At 40.4% G+C, this 16,472-nt stretch overlaps 1 long non-coding RNA gene across 1 annotated transcript; it reads left to right on the forward strand.

Moving 5' to 3' along the window:
• The first annotated feature begins 1,465 nt into the window (after positions 1–1,465).
• Positions 1,466–15,935, forward strand: LOC148124177 (uncharacterized). Its single transcript, XR_015740232.1, has 3 exons — positions 1,466–1,555; positions 11,108–11,405; positions 15,337–15,935. It is a non-coding gene; the product is annotated as an uncharacterized LOC148124177 (long non-coding RNA).
• Positions 15,936–16,472: the final 537 nt, after the last annotated feature.

Consider the following 16,472-nt stretch of genomic DNA (forward strand, 5'->3'; position numbering starts at 1 on the left):
CACAGTGGTTAAGTGAATTACTGCAGTTGATTAGTTAGTAACACAGTTGCTAAGTGAATCTGGCTTCCCCATTGGCTTTGTTCACCAAAAGATTGCAAAAGGTGATCACATGACCTCAAAAGGTACGACAATGGACATAAGTATGAGTCAGTTGCCAAGCGTCTTAATTTTGATCACAGGATCATGGGGATGCTACAGAGGTCATAAGTGTGGGGAAACGGTCATGTCACTTTTTTTCAGTGCTGTTGTAACTTTGAAATCACTAAATGAACTGTTATAAATTGAGGACTATTTGTATCTACATGCAGCATTTTTTTTTCCTCTGTGTTTTTGACGCATAGACAGCAAGTTGTCTCATTCTCACAAATGAAGGGCCAATTAACATGCATTGTTTCTCGAGGATAATAACGATTGGGCGCACGAATCTCCTATAGGAATCTGGCAGCACCTTTGGCTACATTCACAGAAATGGGTCTATAAAATCACAATGGGGATTGCTCTGTTCAGGGCATCAGTCACAGAACATTTTTCCAAGATGTTCTATTCTAATAGAAAAGTATATTTGTACCCGAGAATTTAATTGTGCAGTCCTTGGGTTTCTTTGTGTTTAGTTGCTTGTTTGCAGATGTTTAATTACTCGGCTAGGTAAACTCATTGTGAGTCTGGGTTGAGTTGGATACTTGCACTGATAGTGTTATCTAGTTGGGTAATGAAACATCTGCAAGCAAACAATCAAGCTCTATTTTCTCTCTTCTGTTTTCTTCCTTCAAAGACCAGCTTTCTATGTCTTTCATATATTCTGTTCTCACCAAGATGGCTTGAAGGTTTTTTTTCGTTTCAGGTTTGTTTTGCCTTTAAAGATACTTACTTAACTTACTTGTACTTTTGAAACATTTGAGAATTTCCCCAGCTTTCTGATCTCCCTCTTTTATTGAGATGGTATAATTTAAATTGCATTTATCATATCTGCATCCCATTAGACTCAAAAACTTATAAATGGGTTGCAACCAGAAAGATTGCTTGTGAGACATTGCCATTGCGTGTATATAATATATGTTTCATTATATATATTTCATTATGTAGATTTTTCACTGTATTAGGTATAGGTATATGTACATATGTATTGTACATCTATGAACCTTGCACTCAATTACTCAAGCCCGGGGGGGGGCATTGTTCATCTGGACTACTGTAATACAATCTACATGGGGCTAAAATCCACTCAGAAGCTTTAGCTGGTATGAAGTGCAGCAGCAAGAGCTGTCTGTCTGGCTTCTAGGATGGCCCTTATTATTCCTCTGTTCTGAAAACTTCGTTGGCTGCTGGTTTGCTTCCAAGTGAAGTCCTAGGTGTTGGTTATGACCTTTAAAGCCATTAATGGCATAGGTCCAGGCTGCCTGAGGAACCGTCTCTTCCTGCTAGGACAAGCCCATTTTACTTGTTCCAGCAAAGAGAGACAACTTCATAACACATCAGTCAAGGAACTATGTCTGCTGGGACCCAAAAGAAAAGGCTTCTCTGCTACAGTGTCCCCCCTCCCTTTGCAACATCTAAAGTAAGATCTGCTCCCACCTGTGGTGGGATTCAAAAAAATTTACTACTGGTTCTGTGGGCGTGGCTTGATGGGCATGGCAGGGGAGGGATATTGCAAAATCTCCATTCCCTCCCCACCCCACTAACCTTCTTTCCAGCTCTGTTCTCCTGCGCAGGACAACAAAAGAAGACCCAGCCAATCAGCTGGGACTTGGGAGGCAGAGAATAGATGGGGGCGGGGCCAGTCAGAAGTGGTATTTGCCGCTACTGGTTCTCCAAAACTGGTCAGAACCTGCTGAATACTACTTCTGGCTCCCACCAACCTATCCTTTCACAAGACCCTAAAGATCTGGATCTACCAGCTGGCCTGGGGACCAAATGGGGGAGGTCCACCTCTAGTGCGCCCCTCTTGCTCACTACTCTCCAGTTGCCCATTTTTTGGGTTTTATCATATTGAAATATTCCTGTGGTGTTCTTTTTTATTGTTTATTTTATTCTATTATTTTACTTGTGTTCTGTTTACACTCTCTTTGTTTCTTCCTTTTTATTGTTGTAAGCCACTTAAATAGCAAGATAGGCAGCAACTGAATTTAACAAATACACACACACACACACACACACACACACACGCACATATATATTTGAAGAAAATGCATATTTTTAAAATAACATTCATAAACAAAATGGACAAGTAAGATAACATTCATAAACAAAATACTTGTATAAAAATAGGCATAATACCCAAAATTATGGAACTTATTTCAGTTTATTTTCTGCAAGCTTGAGTTTATAACTCCTCCTCCTCCTCCTTTTATTGTGTGTTATTGCTTATTATTGTTTCATGTATCATGAACTCTCCAATGTCACTTAGAGTTGGACAGCACTGAACAAACAAATATCTGCAAAATATGTTAATACATAGTACAGATAGTCCTCATTCATTGACTGACTTGTTTAGCAACTGCTTGCAGTTACAGCAGTGATGAAAAAGTAACTTAATAAGTAACTTATTAAGTAACTTAATTTACAACTTTCACAGGTGTAGAAAACAAGAAGAAAGCTGACAGAAAGAAAGAAAGCACAGACAGCTTTGCTTAATATCCAAGTTGCTAGTTCCAATTGTGGTTGCTAAACTAGGACTTTGGCCACAAAATGAGAAGAGAGGGGGAAAAACCCCGATGTTAGGAAAGACTGAAGGCAAAAGGAGAAGAGGACAGCGGAAGATGAGATGGTTAGATAGTGTCATTGATGCAGATTCTGGGAAATATTGGAGTACAGGGGAGATTTAGGTCCATGGAGGGGTCACAAAAAGGTGAACATGACTTAGTTACTGAACAAAACTAGGACTTTTTTTTTTTTTTTGCTGTTTTGCTCAGCAGTGAACCATAACACCTTACTGGGACATTGGTAGAGCAAAATGGCCAGCCATGAATTCATTTAATGTGACTTTATGAAACTTCTCCATTGCAAATTTTCCCTTCTTCCCATCTTCTCCGATCAAAATAATCCAGCCCCAGATTACAAAAGAGGAGGAGGAATGGCTGTGTCTGGAAAACATAAACTTGACATCATCCAGAGTGAAGGATTCTATCACAACTATCAGATCTTCTAACCGGGATGTCATATTTTACAAAGAAGAAGAGGGAGAAAGAAAGCAGAAATCACAGCTTTGCAGTGAATTGTTTTGGGATGTCAAGGGCGGTTGTTTTCTTTTGTTCCAACCCTCTTTTCCAACTTCCCATTACAAGACCCCAAACCCATAGTTCTGTTCATGGCTGTTTAGTCTTGTGGTGAGAAGGTAGATTGCCTAATTATAGAGAGCCACCAAGGCCCAGAATCTGCTTCAAAGACCTCTCTCAGCCTGGGAGTGAATTCATTTCCCTATGGGCGTCACGCCAGGTAAACAGGCCACAAAGACCGTTTTGGCAGAAGCACCCACCTGCCTTGCCCTGCTATTTAAGCTTTCTGGAATGGAGTTTTAATTCTAGCATCTAGAAGAATGGCATGTAATTAGGATCCCCAAAAAGACTCTTCAGTCTAACTTGTAATCTCCAAAACGGATGGTTGGCACGCCGCGCTGCAATGAAAATTTGACAGAGAAAGGACAAGCAGGAGACAAAATATGGAGACTCACGGCTGCCAATTTAAACACACCCCTCCTTATTTGAGGAACCTGTGGGTGCTCAGCAAAAAGAAAGAAAGAAAAAAAAAGAAGGAAGGAAGGAAGGAAGGAAGGAAGGAAGGAAGGAAGGAAGGAAGGAAGGAAGGAAGGAAGGAAGGAAGGAGCAACTAAAGATAGTAGGGCTGCCAGATTAGCAAACAAAAAACAAAAAACAAATCAGAAAATCTTTTGCAGAGGCTCATAACTTTTCCTAGGCTGGAGATCATTCTCAGCTTTGGGTGAGGAACTGGGACTACACATGAAACAGTAGCAGATAATTTCTCTACATCTCAAGTAGATAATGTGGCATTTCTAGAAGCTGCTAAACTCCACTTCCCATCAGCCATGGCCACACAGACTATAACTAAGGGTTGTGTCTCCAGCCAAAGCTGGACAAGCACACATGGATCCCCTCTGCTTTCTGCTTTTCCCACTTCAGAGAACTCTCCCATCTCCCCTCTACTAAGAAAGCAAAATGTTTCTTTATATTTGTCTGGACAAAAACAAAATACTTGGCGTCTCTCTTTTTCTTTGTCTCTCACTTCCCCCACCCTTTGATTTTCTTGGTTGCTGTATTTGGCACGTCCCCAATCATAGCGAATAACGATGATCTGACAATGTAAAACTGTAGAACGGAGGTTCTACTACGAGCAAACACCATCAAGGAGTGGAAGAGAGCCACAGTGTAGAAATCAAAGAGCTTTTGAAAGTGGAAGTGGAAGGAAGATGGCACCAAATTACCCAAACCAACAAAATTAAGACATTCCAAGCCCTTCCAGTCCATGCCAATAGCTTCTCGCAGCATGGAATAATGCACTCAGCTTTGCTTTTTCAGGGAGAGCAAAAAGCCCCACCCTTTGAGACTCCTTCATGCAAAGGCTTCTCCTTCCATCCACATTTCTATCCCATCATTCTAGCTCCTGCTTCATGCATTCCCTGATTGGTGTTTTTTTTTTCCTCCTCCCCTTTCATTTTGGAAGATGGTTTAGCCCAGAGAGCAGCCTTGGAAGTTAGCCTTATTAGATGTTTCAATGCAGAAAACAAGAGGAACCATCAGGGGCAAAGCAGAGGCCCCTCCAGGGTATTTATATTGGCAAAGCCAGGCATAGCATTACCCCACATCTGGAATGGCCAACTGCATCAGGAAAGAACTGCAAGACGAAGCAGCAATGGAAACTTCTTTACATTTGTTGGGAAAAAAGAAAACAACTGCAACTTCAACAGCTGCAGATTTCCTGCATGCAAATGTGCCTTTGTGGATCAGAATCCAGCCTTACAAGGTCTATGATACAATCCCGAGAAGGGGTCTGGACATATAAAAGCTATATACCAGAAAAACACACTACACACATACACAGATCTGTCTATCTATCTATCTATCTACGTATCTATCTATCTACCTATCTATCTATCTACCTATCTATCTATCATCTACCATCTCTATCATCTACCTGCCTACCTACCTGCCTATCATCTATCTACCTATCTACCTACTTATCATTCCTCTCTCTCTCCCACCCTCCTTATCTATCTGTCTGTCTGTCTGTCTGTATATATCTTTATACCTATCATGTATCCATCCATCTTTCTATCTATCTATCTACCGACCTACCTACCTATCTATTTTCATCTACTATCTCACTATCATCTACCTGCCTACCTACCTGCCTATCATCTATCTATCTATCTACTTACTTATCATTCCTCTTTCTCTCCCACCCTCCTTCTCTATCTATCTATCTATCTATCTATCTATCTATCTATCTATCTATCTATCTATCTATCTACCTACCTATCTACCTATCTATCTATCTATCTATCTACTCTCTTCCTTTCTCTCTGGAGTTATCCATAGTTCTTTCTTGCCTCGCTCCAGGATGTTTTGCCTGCTTTGCCCTCATAAGAAAGCATCTTGATATCAGCCTTAAGTATGTTGAACTGGATCAAGGTGACCTAGTAGGAATACATTCAAATAGGCCCTAGAATTTTCTTTGCAAATTTTCTATGTTATACTTAAGGAAGAATATTTCTTTAAGGCTCCAGCTGGCATGCTGCAAAATTACCTCCTACCCCACAATTATACCTTCATAACTCTTTCTATTAGATCTGCAGAGATAATAGAGCCTTGTTTTTTTCTTCCCAGCTAGGGCAATATCAACTTCATGGAAAACCTTTGACAAGACTGATAATTCTGATTTGTTCTCCCCCACCCTACTCCAATTTAAGGGACCGCTATTCCAGACTGCATCCACACATTGGGATGCATTATTCATAATACTATAAATTCAAGGCATCCCCACCCATCTCCAATATTATGGTTTTTAACAACACTTATAGAGTTATGAAAATGTCTTAGAAATTTCTAAAAAAAAAAAGATTTAGGCATGTAATGCCGACTTAGTTCGCACAGAAGTTAAGAATGTGTGAACTGGATAACTCCACATATAATACAAACATTAAAAAGGACACACCTGAGTTATTTTGCTTAATCTCTTTTTGTGCAAATAGTGACACCCCAACCCACAGCCGTTTAGGCTTTGGGTGCAGAAGAAAGCAAGAGTTGCCCTTCAATTATTTTTCATGTGATTAAAAACACGGATTTTTAACCAGTTTAACTTTCTTTAAGGAATGGTTACTTGGCATTTACTCTTCTGTAGCAAAGACGGGTGGATCTCGCTCTCCTGCTTATGAGCCTCCTAGAAAAAAATGGGCTCGCTCTCTGAAAATAGAACAAAGATGGGGCTTGGCAGAGCTAGTTTTATATCCGATGTCAAAGATTCGGTCTGTGACTGCCACATCTGCAGGCCACACGCCTTGCCAAGCAGCTTTAGCAGATGGAGTCCAAGGCTTTCATTCCAGAAACAGACTGGTCCCCACCCAAAAAAGCCAAGGTGGAAAATGTACACTCGGGGATGAACCCTCCCTTGCTGAGGATAAGATGTAAAGAAGAAGGGGTGGGATTTGCCATACATTCACACAACCTCTCGGAGGATCTAAAATGATATTCAGTATTGAATTCATACTGTGGGAACTGGCCACTGTCTGGCATATGAAGGACTCTAATAGATCAGGAGATGTGATTATTTTCCCACCTCTCTCTCTCCTTCCAGCCTTTAAATGTCCCTGCTCCACTTTTCTGCTTGGAATGGGCAACATATGCACTAAACCCACACGCAGAAATTTGAGTTACAGCTTTGGACTGTAGAGTCTCTCTGCCCCCCGCCCTCCCCCCGTGCACGCCTCTCCTTCCAGGTTTTAAATGCCTCCGCTTCCATCTCTCCTATCCAGGCATTTCATTTTTTTTAGGTATTTCTCCCCATCTCCCCTCCGCCTTTCCTTTCCATAGTCCCACCCTTTTCTACTTCAGAACTTCTTTTCGCTTTAAGCTCCATCTTCTGGTCTCCTCGCAGCATGAACGGTGACTCAGTCAGATACATACTATTAATGTCATTCTCCTCCCTCCCCACACAACCACACCTATATTGATGCCAAAGTTAACACAAACCCAAAGTGCTACACCATCTGGAAGCCCCCTGGATCAAACCAAAAGAGGCAGGCGTTGCTGCTTGCTAGCCAGCCCTTCCTCTTTCTTTCTGCGTACAGGACTCACCCTCTCAACCCATTTATTTTTATTTGTTTATTTGATTTGATTTGTCAACCGCTTACAAGATACAGGTATAAAAGTAAACACAGTTTTGAATACATGAGATAGATACTTATAAGAAAAATAAAAAAAAACAATAGGACAGGGATGGCAGGCACGATTGGTGCACTTATGCATGCCCTCTACAGGCCTCTTAGGAAAGGGGTGAGGTCAATAGTAGACAGTCTAAGGTTAAAGTTTTTGGAGTTTGGGGAAGAAACCACAGAGTCAGGTAGAGTATCCCAGACATTGACCACTCAGTTGCTGAAGTCGTATTTCCTGCAATCAAGTTTGGTGCAGTTCACCTTGAGTTTGTATCTGTTGTGTGCTCTTGTATTGTTATGGTTGAAGCTGAAGTATTCATTTGCAGGTAGGACATTGCAATGTATGATTTTATATATAATATATTATATTTATTTTATATACCCATCCTAACACCACTCAGGGAATGAATCAAGCAGGGCAGTTCCCCCTCCCCATTTGGAAGAATCCAAGTGCACGTGGTGTTTTGCAAATTCAAAGCCACACAGAAGCAAAACCAGCTCAAAAGCTGGGATGTGGCAGCTGTCAGAGAAAACCTGCCACATGGACTGCTGTCTGATGGGGGTGGTGAAGTTGATTGCTCCAAGAGGGAGAAAACAGTGAACCAGAGAGCAATTTATAGAGTTGCCTGAATTTCTGATTCTGGTATGTAAAATGAATAGTAATATATTTCTCTTCTCTTCTCTTCTCTTCTCTTCTCATCCATCCATCTATCTATCTAATGTGGCCATCCATCTTACAAGTGCCTTTGGGTGGTGTATGGTTAAAAAAAAGTATAAAAACAATAAACATGTTGAACACAGTCATATAAATACACACACACACACACACACACACACAAGATTTAGTCAGCAATGAAGCCACCAGATCTCATTGGTCCCCTGAGACCTCCAGGCCTGGTGACAAAACCAGGTCTTGGGGGATTTCTGAGCCCACTTCTAGGGAGAAAGCGTTCCACAAGGCAAGTGCCACAGCAGGGAAGGCCTACCTTTTCAGGCCTACCAAATGTAATCCCTGAGAGATGGGATACACCGCTTGTCTCTTTTGATGGATCTGATGGGAGAAGCAGATGTTATCCAATAACCTAGCCCCTCACCAGGAAGAGTTTAAAAGAATGTAAAACAAAATAAAATAGTATTTTCTGATGATGGCTTCCACTTTTGTGCGGATACATCCTATATAACCTCAAAATCTAAGGAGGAAAAAATAAATCAGGAGAGTCTATGGACTCATCCACACATCTCCTGAAGAGTAGCTCAAAGCTCTCTATGTATTCTTCAAGGACATTCCTTCATGCCTAAATTACTAATGTAATATATTGTCATAGGTAAGGGCTTTATACTGAAGTGGTGTTTTCCGTCATCTCCCAGCAAAGCCTTGTTGCGTGCGTGTAGCATTTAGGCAACAACCGTGTTCTTAGTGGGCTCAAGAGTTGCTATCTTCACTGTAAAGATGTCCTCCTGTCCACTCACTGGGCACTGCCCTCCGTAGCTATTTTGCCTTGTGCTGCTTATGGGTATTATCTCTGGCTTGCACAAACATCTGCCCACACAATGCTACATAATCTGTTATGTAGATGGGCTGCTACGGGAGGGGAAGATTGGCCGCTAGGGCCTGAAGAGCTCCTTAAATGTTAGGCAGAAGCACCTTGGAAAATATTGTCAGGCTAAGCTGGCCGGCATGACTGGGGAAGGCGTGAAATAAAGCTCTTGGAAGGGGCCCGGGCCTGGAGGGCAGGGAGCTGTGGATGAGCTGTAGGGTGGGAAGGAACCAAAAAGATCAATGGGCTGAACAGGGGAAGCTAGATTCACTTAATGACCATGTGATTCTCTTAATAGTTTTAGTGATTCACTTAACAACCTATAGAAAAAAGGTCAAAAAATTGGGCACGACTCGCTTAACAACTGTTTTGCTTAGCAACCGGAATTCTGGTTCCAATTGTGGTTGTAAATTGAGCACTACCTACATAGGAGTCAAGCTTCATTGAGGGAATCTTTTAACAGATTTTGGGATAGCTTCAAAAGCTGACCTGCTTTAAGACATTTCCAATGGTCAGGGCTGAAATGATCACCTCCCCTAAATGGTGTCCATTTGATCTTATTAATTTCAGCCACACACATACATGTGTGTGTGTGTGTGTGTGTGTGTGTGATTTAGTTCCATCTCATTGGGCAAGATTTTCCACAGCATCCAAGGCCTGAAAATATTGTCAGCCCCTGAATTTAATTCTAGCAAATACAAATTATTTTGTTCTTGAAATGTTTGCAAACATATATCACATCAATAAAGTTTTAACTATATCATCAACTAGGCTAGAATTTAGAACTAAGAAAATCTGACAAAAGAGAAGATGACCAGAGACTAACTTGCTCAAACATGACCTGACTTACATAAACAGTGAGCAGTTACTCGTCAATTGTCTTCTCAAAGTGATGTCCGTTGGGTCACAAAGAGTTGTAAGTGACTGATGAGTAAAGAACCAACCAATTAGAAAAATCAGTACTAGATAGATACATTGGTATTGGAGAAAACTGCCTTTTTTTTCTATCACTGTTGCTATAACATGGAAAGTACAGCTAGACAAGGCTACATGTTTGGTTTTTGACTCAAAAAGAAACATGTGCATGAAAATTCATGTAAATTGTCATGGTCATGCATTTTCAGTTATGGGTAGTCTGGACAACAAACAGCAATAATTTTGAACACATTTTAATACATTCTTTTGGTCAAGAATTACAAAAATTACTTCACTATCTCTGAGTGACTGACTTAACTATGTGTCAGCAAATCAGTTTTGACTCCTGGAGATCTCACAGATAGATTGTCTTCATTCATATTGTTAAAATGTCAGAAAAAAATAACTCCAAGAAGGTATGTGGAAGTAAATATCAAGAAGCACAGTTTTGTTCCCAATGCATCATTAAAGCAGAGGGAATTAGCTTGCCAAGTTTTTTTTTTCCAATCACACTATTATAAAAAAATTTAAGAAGTTTAATTTGTAAGCTGCCCTGTCAATTTGCAATGTGAGGGTTACAAACAAATTTAATAATAAATAAATTATTCCATCTGCATCCATGAGCGAAGGAGAAAATTATTTTAATTCCATGGAACTTAATAAGGAATTTTAACTGCAGCTTTCTTCCACTTTTTAATATACTATCCTGGTTATATTATACTGAATTTTTAACAAACAAGTTACTGTTTTTAAAACCTCTTTAGAAGGCCTGTTTTGAATACAACTAATACTATTGTGCTGTTATTATTACTGGAAAAATCAGGTTTGTTAATCTTTCTGAAACAAAGAAGAAGTAGGAAAAGAAGACATACATTGTATGATGATGATGATGATGATAGGAAGGACTGTAATAGTAAAGACTGCAAGTGCAGTCCTCCCCCGAGAAATTATGCAAAATATAAGGAATAAGTTTTTTAAAGTTAAGGTTTTCTCCTATTGATTTCAGTCAAATAAAGAGATCCTGATTTTCTAACTAGTGTAGAAATGAATAGGAAATGTATGCATTTCACCCATTGTCTCATTACTGTCATTGGAAGGGAAAATCTGAATCTTGTGGGCTAGAAAATCTCTGGATTCAATATATTGCTGGAATACAACTCCCATCAACTCCTGATATCTTTGTGGTGCTGGCTGGGGCAGCTGGGTTAGGGGATTGATGAAAGAGATTCATCTGCCTTTCTGAATGCTAAATTAAAACTCTCCTTCCCCTTAGTGTTTCAAGGGAAGAATAACAAAGACTTCAAAAATGAGTCACTCAAACTTCTGGAAAATATTGCACCCATGAGCTAAGGAAGGCCAATGACACCCCAAGCAGTGCCTCTTGTTTTCCTCCACATCAGACCAGTGACATCCAGGTTGTTCTTCATTGGTCAAGTTTGTCCCAGCACTCAATCCCTCTCCTGGACACCCTACCTACTGACCAGACATGGCTTCCTTTTTGCCATCAGGCAAAAAAATTCTTCACTCATTAAAAAAAGAAGCAGGAAGGGCTGGAAGGAACCACATAAGAGGTAATGAAAGAAACTTCAAAAGAAAATTTGGAGGCAAAGGATGAGATGATATCAAACTTTAAAATTGTTCTCAAATGCTCTAGTGCAGGGGTGTCAAACTCGATTTCATTGAGGGCCGCATCAGGGTTGTGTTTGACCTCGGGGCGGATGTGTCTGTTCCTGGGGTGGCCGTGGCCAGGGTGGGCATGGCCAGTTTGACATCACTCCTATCTTATATCATCATCATTAACATCCTACTCCAAATATTGCTAACTTGTATAACATAGCTTAGATGCAATCTTGTGGCTAGGAGCCACACTTTTAAATTTTATTTTAAAAATTTGCATCTAAATATCTATCCTTGCAACCTTCGGGGGCCATGTCTGATGGTGTGGTGGCATCATCAAGAAGGATTTGGGATTCTTTTGTAATGTTTTAGGGGAGGGTGTTTCATTGCTTTAAGGGCAGCAGATAAGTTGCTGGTTTTTTTTAACTTCACAGAAGATTAGCACTCTTATTCCCACCCTTATTTTCAAAAATTAAACATTACCCTGTTTAAAAGTGATCTATTAATAAACCAATAAGACACCTGTAGCTTGGACAGACTGATACGACTCCTGTGGTTTGGAAACTGTAAGCTGTCCGCCACTGAAAGGGACCAAAATAAATTCAAGACTCAAATTTTATCTGTATTTATTAGATCAGAATATCAACAATATTCTGCACGTCTTTCTCTCCCTTTTTTTAGAACACACAAGAAGAACAAACAATTTGGATCAAAAAGGGGGGTTTTTTTGTGTGTGTGGGGGTGTTAGAGGGAAGTGGGGAAAAAAAACAGGTCATCCCATAGATACCTCTCGCCCGTCTTCCTCCTTCCCCCATTTTTATTGTTTCTCTCTGAGCAACCATCTCATCTGGTTCCCAGCTGCTGAACTGCTGGCCTCCATTCCTTACTTGTGGTTGCTTTTCTTTACATTTGGCGTGTGTGTGTGTGTGTGTGTGTGTGTGTGTGTGTGTGTGTGCACGCATGCGCATGCGTATGCTTTCCTGCTGAAGTTTGGTGCACGTTTAAGACAGACTCAGTTCCTGATGATGTGGCAGTAGAAAATATTTTAGTCAAAGAACAATTTCACTCCACCACCACAACCCCCCACCCCACTTTTCCCGGACATATACAATAGTTGTTTTTAAAGAAAGATGTTTCCCCAATAGTGTTTCTCAGTTCTTCTTGTATTCGTGTATTCTTTGCAACTTAGTTAACACTTCTATCTATCCCTCATTCCACTATTTTGTCACCCCACCTAGCCAGGCCATATTTTCCATGATTCCCATGCAGAAAAGCACAGTAGAGGAGGTAATGGCTCCATGCCCAGACTACAATACAGCCTCCCTTCCCTGTTATTACTAATCCTTGCTCCACGTTTTTCCTTTACTCCCAGTAAAAGGCAGCCACTTTAATAAATTTGGGCTTTATCCAAGCCCATTCCAAGGAGCCAGATTCCTTTCTTTTAAACTCCCCCCCCCCCTTTTGTCTTCTTAAAACAAGGGTAGACAAAAAGTTTTCCTGGCCAGGAGGATCGTGTGCATATTTTGAAGGCTGCCACCAGCAGGATATAGCATGGATAGCTTGACTGGTCTTCAAAACTCCAGACTATCAATAGTTGGCAGCAAAGAACAAGTGCTGGGCTTTACATGGTACAAAATGAGAGGAACTCTGTCGAAGCATGTATTTGAGTTTCTCTCTCCAGGATTCTTCAGGGGAGAGATTTATCAATCCTTTCTCTTTTGAAAATCACATTTTTTTTGTTTCCTTTTAGTTTTTATGTGTTTGCTTCATCAATACTGTGGACATCATATACTTAGACTTCAGCAAGGTATTCAAGAAAGTAGACTACAACTTACTTCTTTATAAGCTAGAAAAAAGTGGGATAGATAGCATCACCATCAAATGGATTTGTAACTGGCTGAAAATCAACAAGTAGTTCTTCGTGGTACTATGTCTACATGGAGGAAGTAAGCAGTAGGACACCACAAGTTTCTGTCTTAGGCCCAGTACTTTTCAATATCATTTCTTAACAACTTAAATGAGGGAATAGAAGGGGAACTTACCAATTTTGCGGATGATACTAAGCTGGCAGGAATAGCCAACACCATAGATGATAGGCTCAAGAACCAGATGTATCTTGACAGACTTGAACACTGGGCCCTATAACAAAATGAAATTCAATGTAGAGAAGACTGTCTTACACTTAGGCAAGAAAAACCAAAATTACACATATGGTCTGGGTGAAACCAGGCTTAATAGCAGTAATGTGAGAGGGATCTTGGAGTCTTAATGGACAACCAATTAAATATGAGATAACATTGTGCGGTGGCAGCCAAAAAAAACCCAATGCAATCTTAAATTGCATTAACAGAGAGATTCAATCAAGATCAAGTGAGGTATTAATATCACTCTATAGAGCCTTAGTAAGACTACTACAGCTAGAATACTGCATCCAGTTTTGGTCACCACATAAAATAAGATGTTGAGACTCTAGAAAGAGTGCAGAAAAGAGTAACAAAGCTGATTAGGGGACTGGAGGCTAAAACATATGAAAAACAGTTACAAGAACTGGGCATGGCTAGTCTAGTGAAGAGAAGGACCAGGGGAGACACGATAGCAGAGAAGAAGGCATCAACCTGCCAAAGCACCTGAAAGCCAGACAAGTAATAATAGATGGGGATTGATCAAGGAGAGATTCAACCTAGAAATAAGGAGAAATTCTCTGACAGTGAGAACAACAGCCAATGGAACAGCTTGCCTTCAGAGTTGTGGGAACTTCATCAACGGAGGCTTTCAAGAAGAGATTGGGCTACCATCTGTCAGAAATGATGTAGGATCTCCTGCTGGGGGGGGGGGGGGTTGGACTAGATGACCTACAAGGTCCCTTCCAACTCTATTAATCTGTTAATATAGTAGGAAGGAAACTGCATCAGTTTTCAGTTCTTCCAGTCAAAGGGAAAATCTAAGTCATGAGTATCTAACCTTTTGGGTTAACTGGGCTGCATTGAGTGAAGAGGAATTGTTTGGGCCACATATAAAATATATAATAGTTAATGGATATAAGATACAGTTTATAATCTTGTGGAGCTGCATTACTAGCTGTTCAGTGCCACATGCAGCCATGGGCACCACTTTTGCCTTGGTTTTAAGAAATGGTTCTATGCATGGATATGGGCCTGAGATCAATATGTAGCAAAACAACAAAATATGATCCTTGCAACATTCTTCTTCACAACAAACACTTTCTTCAGGGGGAAAAAATGGCTTTTGAGTGAATGTTTCTCGGTATTTCTCAACCTTGACAACTTTCTCACCTATGGACTCCAACTCCCAGAATTCCCTAACCCTAACCCCATGTTGACCCCAATTCTGAGTACTGAAAGTCATACATCAGGAGGTAGAGAAGGCTAGGAAACCCTGAACAAGAGGTGTCCTATCTGGGATATAAGATGCAGCAAAGTTAATGGTGTTTTTGTACCTTTTTGCTGCTCTCTGCTGGTCAGCAGGATTTTTGCAACCCACATAAACTGTATTTTGAGCTGCAATCATGTCCAGACTCTGACCATCCACCATGAATGGGTATATAAGCAAAGTCTCCAGAATCACATAATCAGCAAAACGTTGATGGTGGCCATTAGAAGCCCTCAAAAATTTGGCATCAAATTGTAGTTTTTCATATGACAAAGATGAATGTCATGATCATGGGGAAATTTCGCATAAATTAATTTCATTTAACTTACATTAAATAAAATAGATGAATAAGATTAATAAAATTAAATCAATATTAATAAATACTGTGTTTCGTATTGACAATTGTTAAGTCTGGAGTATTATGTGGCAGTTGTCTGTCTATCTGAATTCTAAAGACTGGTTTTGCTTCTTTACTTTCTATTACTTTCTCTGTAGTGGATGTGGCAGTACCCAGAGACCGCAGAAAGAACTGGAGAAGATAACAAAATACAAAGACCTCCAAACTGAAATAGAGTGACTGTGGCAAAGGAAGCAAAAGTAATAGCAATATAATGCCCACCCAAAATAACTGGAGCACCACTTGAACACTACTGGCACTATTGACAAATTCGCCATTGGTCAATTGCAAAAGGCAGCTTTACTCAGAACAGCTTATATTCTGCAATGATATTTGTAACACCATTAATTATCCACATCTGCTTGTCCCAGGTCCTTGGGAATGACTTGACAGGTGGACAAAAATCCCAAATCCAATCTGAACATCTGAACAGTATGATATTAAATATTTATTGTTATTTATGTTTCTTAACATAAGTAAAATATAAGTTACGGGAATCACCGCATGTGCTAAGTTAGTAACACGGTTGTTACGTGAATCCGGCTTCCCTGTTGACTTTGCTTGTCAAAAGGTTGCAAAAGATGATCACGTGACCTCCATCACATGAAGGATACTGCACCCATCATCAATATGAATCGGTTATTTAATGTCCCAAATTAGATCTCATGACCCTGAGATTGCTGCAACAGTCATACTGGTAAGTGTGAAAAATGGTATAAAAACACTTTTTTCCCCTGCTGTTATAAGGTTGAACAGTCACTAAATGAATTAATTTAAGCATCAAGAGCAGTACATGATTGCCATGGGGGGCATGAACTCCTGGACTGATACAGACTCTATTTCTGAGTTTCTCAAACTTAGCATCTCCAATGGGTGCACATCATCTCCCAGGATAACCCAGCCAGCCACACATTTTAAATATGCTAAGTTTGAGAGATGCTGTACATCATAGAGAGCAGGTTAAAGTCTCCAAAGAGTCTTGGAGAGTCCACCACCAACCCACACATCGATTCACACAACTCAGGAAAAGATGTCACTATGCAACAGGGAGGCCAGTACAAACTCAACTCTCACACACACACCCGAGCCCATCTTCAATCACACCATATCCCATCTGGTCATCAGAATCTCTGAAAGCCGTTAAGTCTTTCCAGATAACTTTACCCCTTTCCTAAGAGGTCTGTAGGAGGCATGCATAAGGGCAAAAATGTGCCTACCGTCCCTGACCTATTGT

The sequence above is a fragment of the Pseudonaja textilis genome, chromosome Z (genome assembly GCF_049901715.1).
Source record: "Pseudonaja textilis isolate UNSWEBS1 chromosome Z, rPseTex1.2, whole genome shotgun sequence".
In the NCBI taxonomy this organism is placed as follows: domain Eukaryota; kingdom Metazoa; phylum Chordata; class Lepidosauria; order Squamata; family Elapidae; genus Pseudonaja; species Pseudonaja textilis.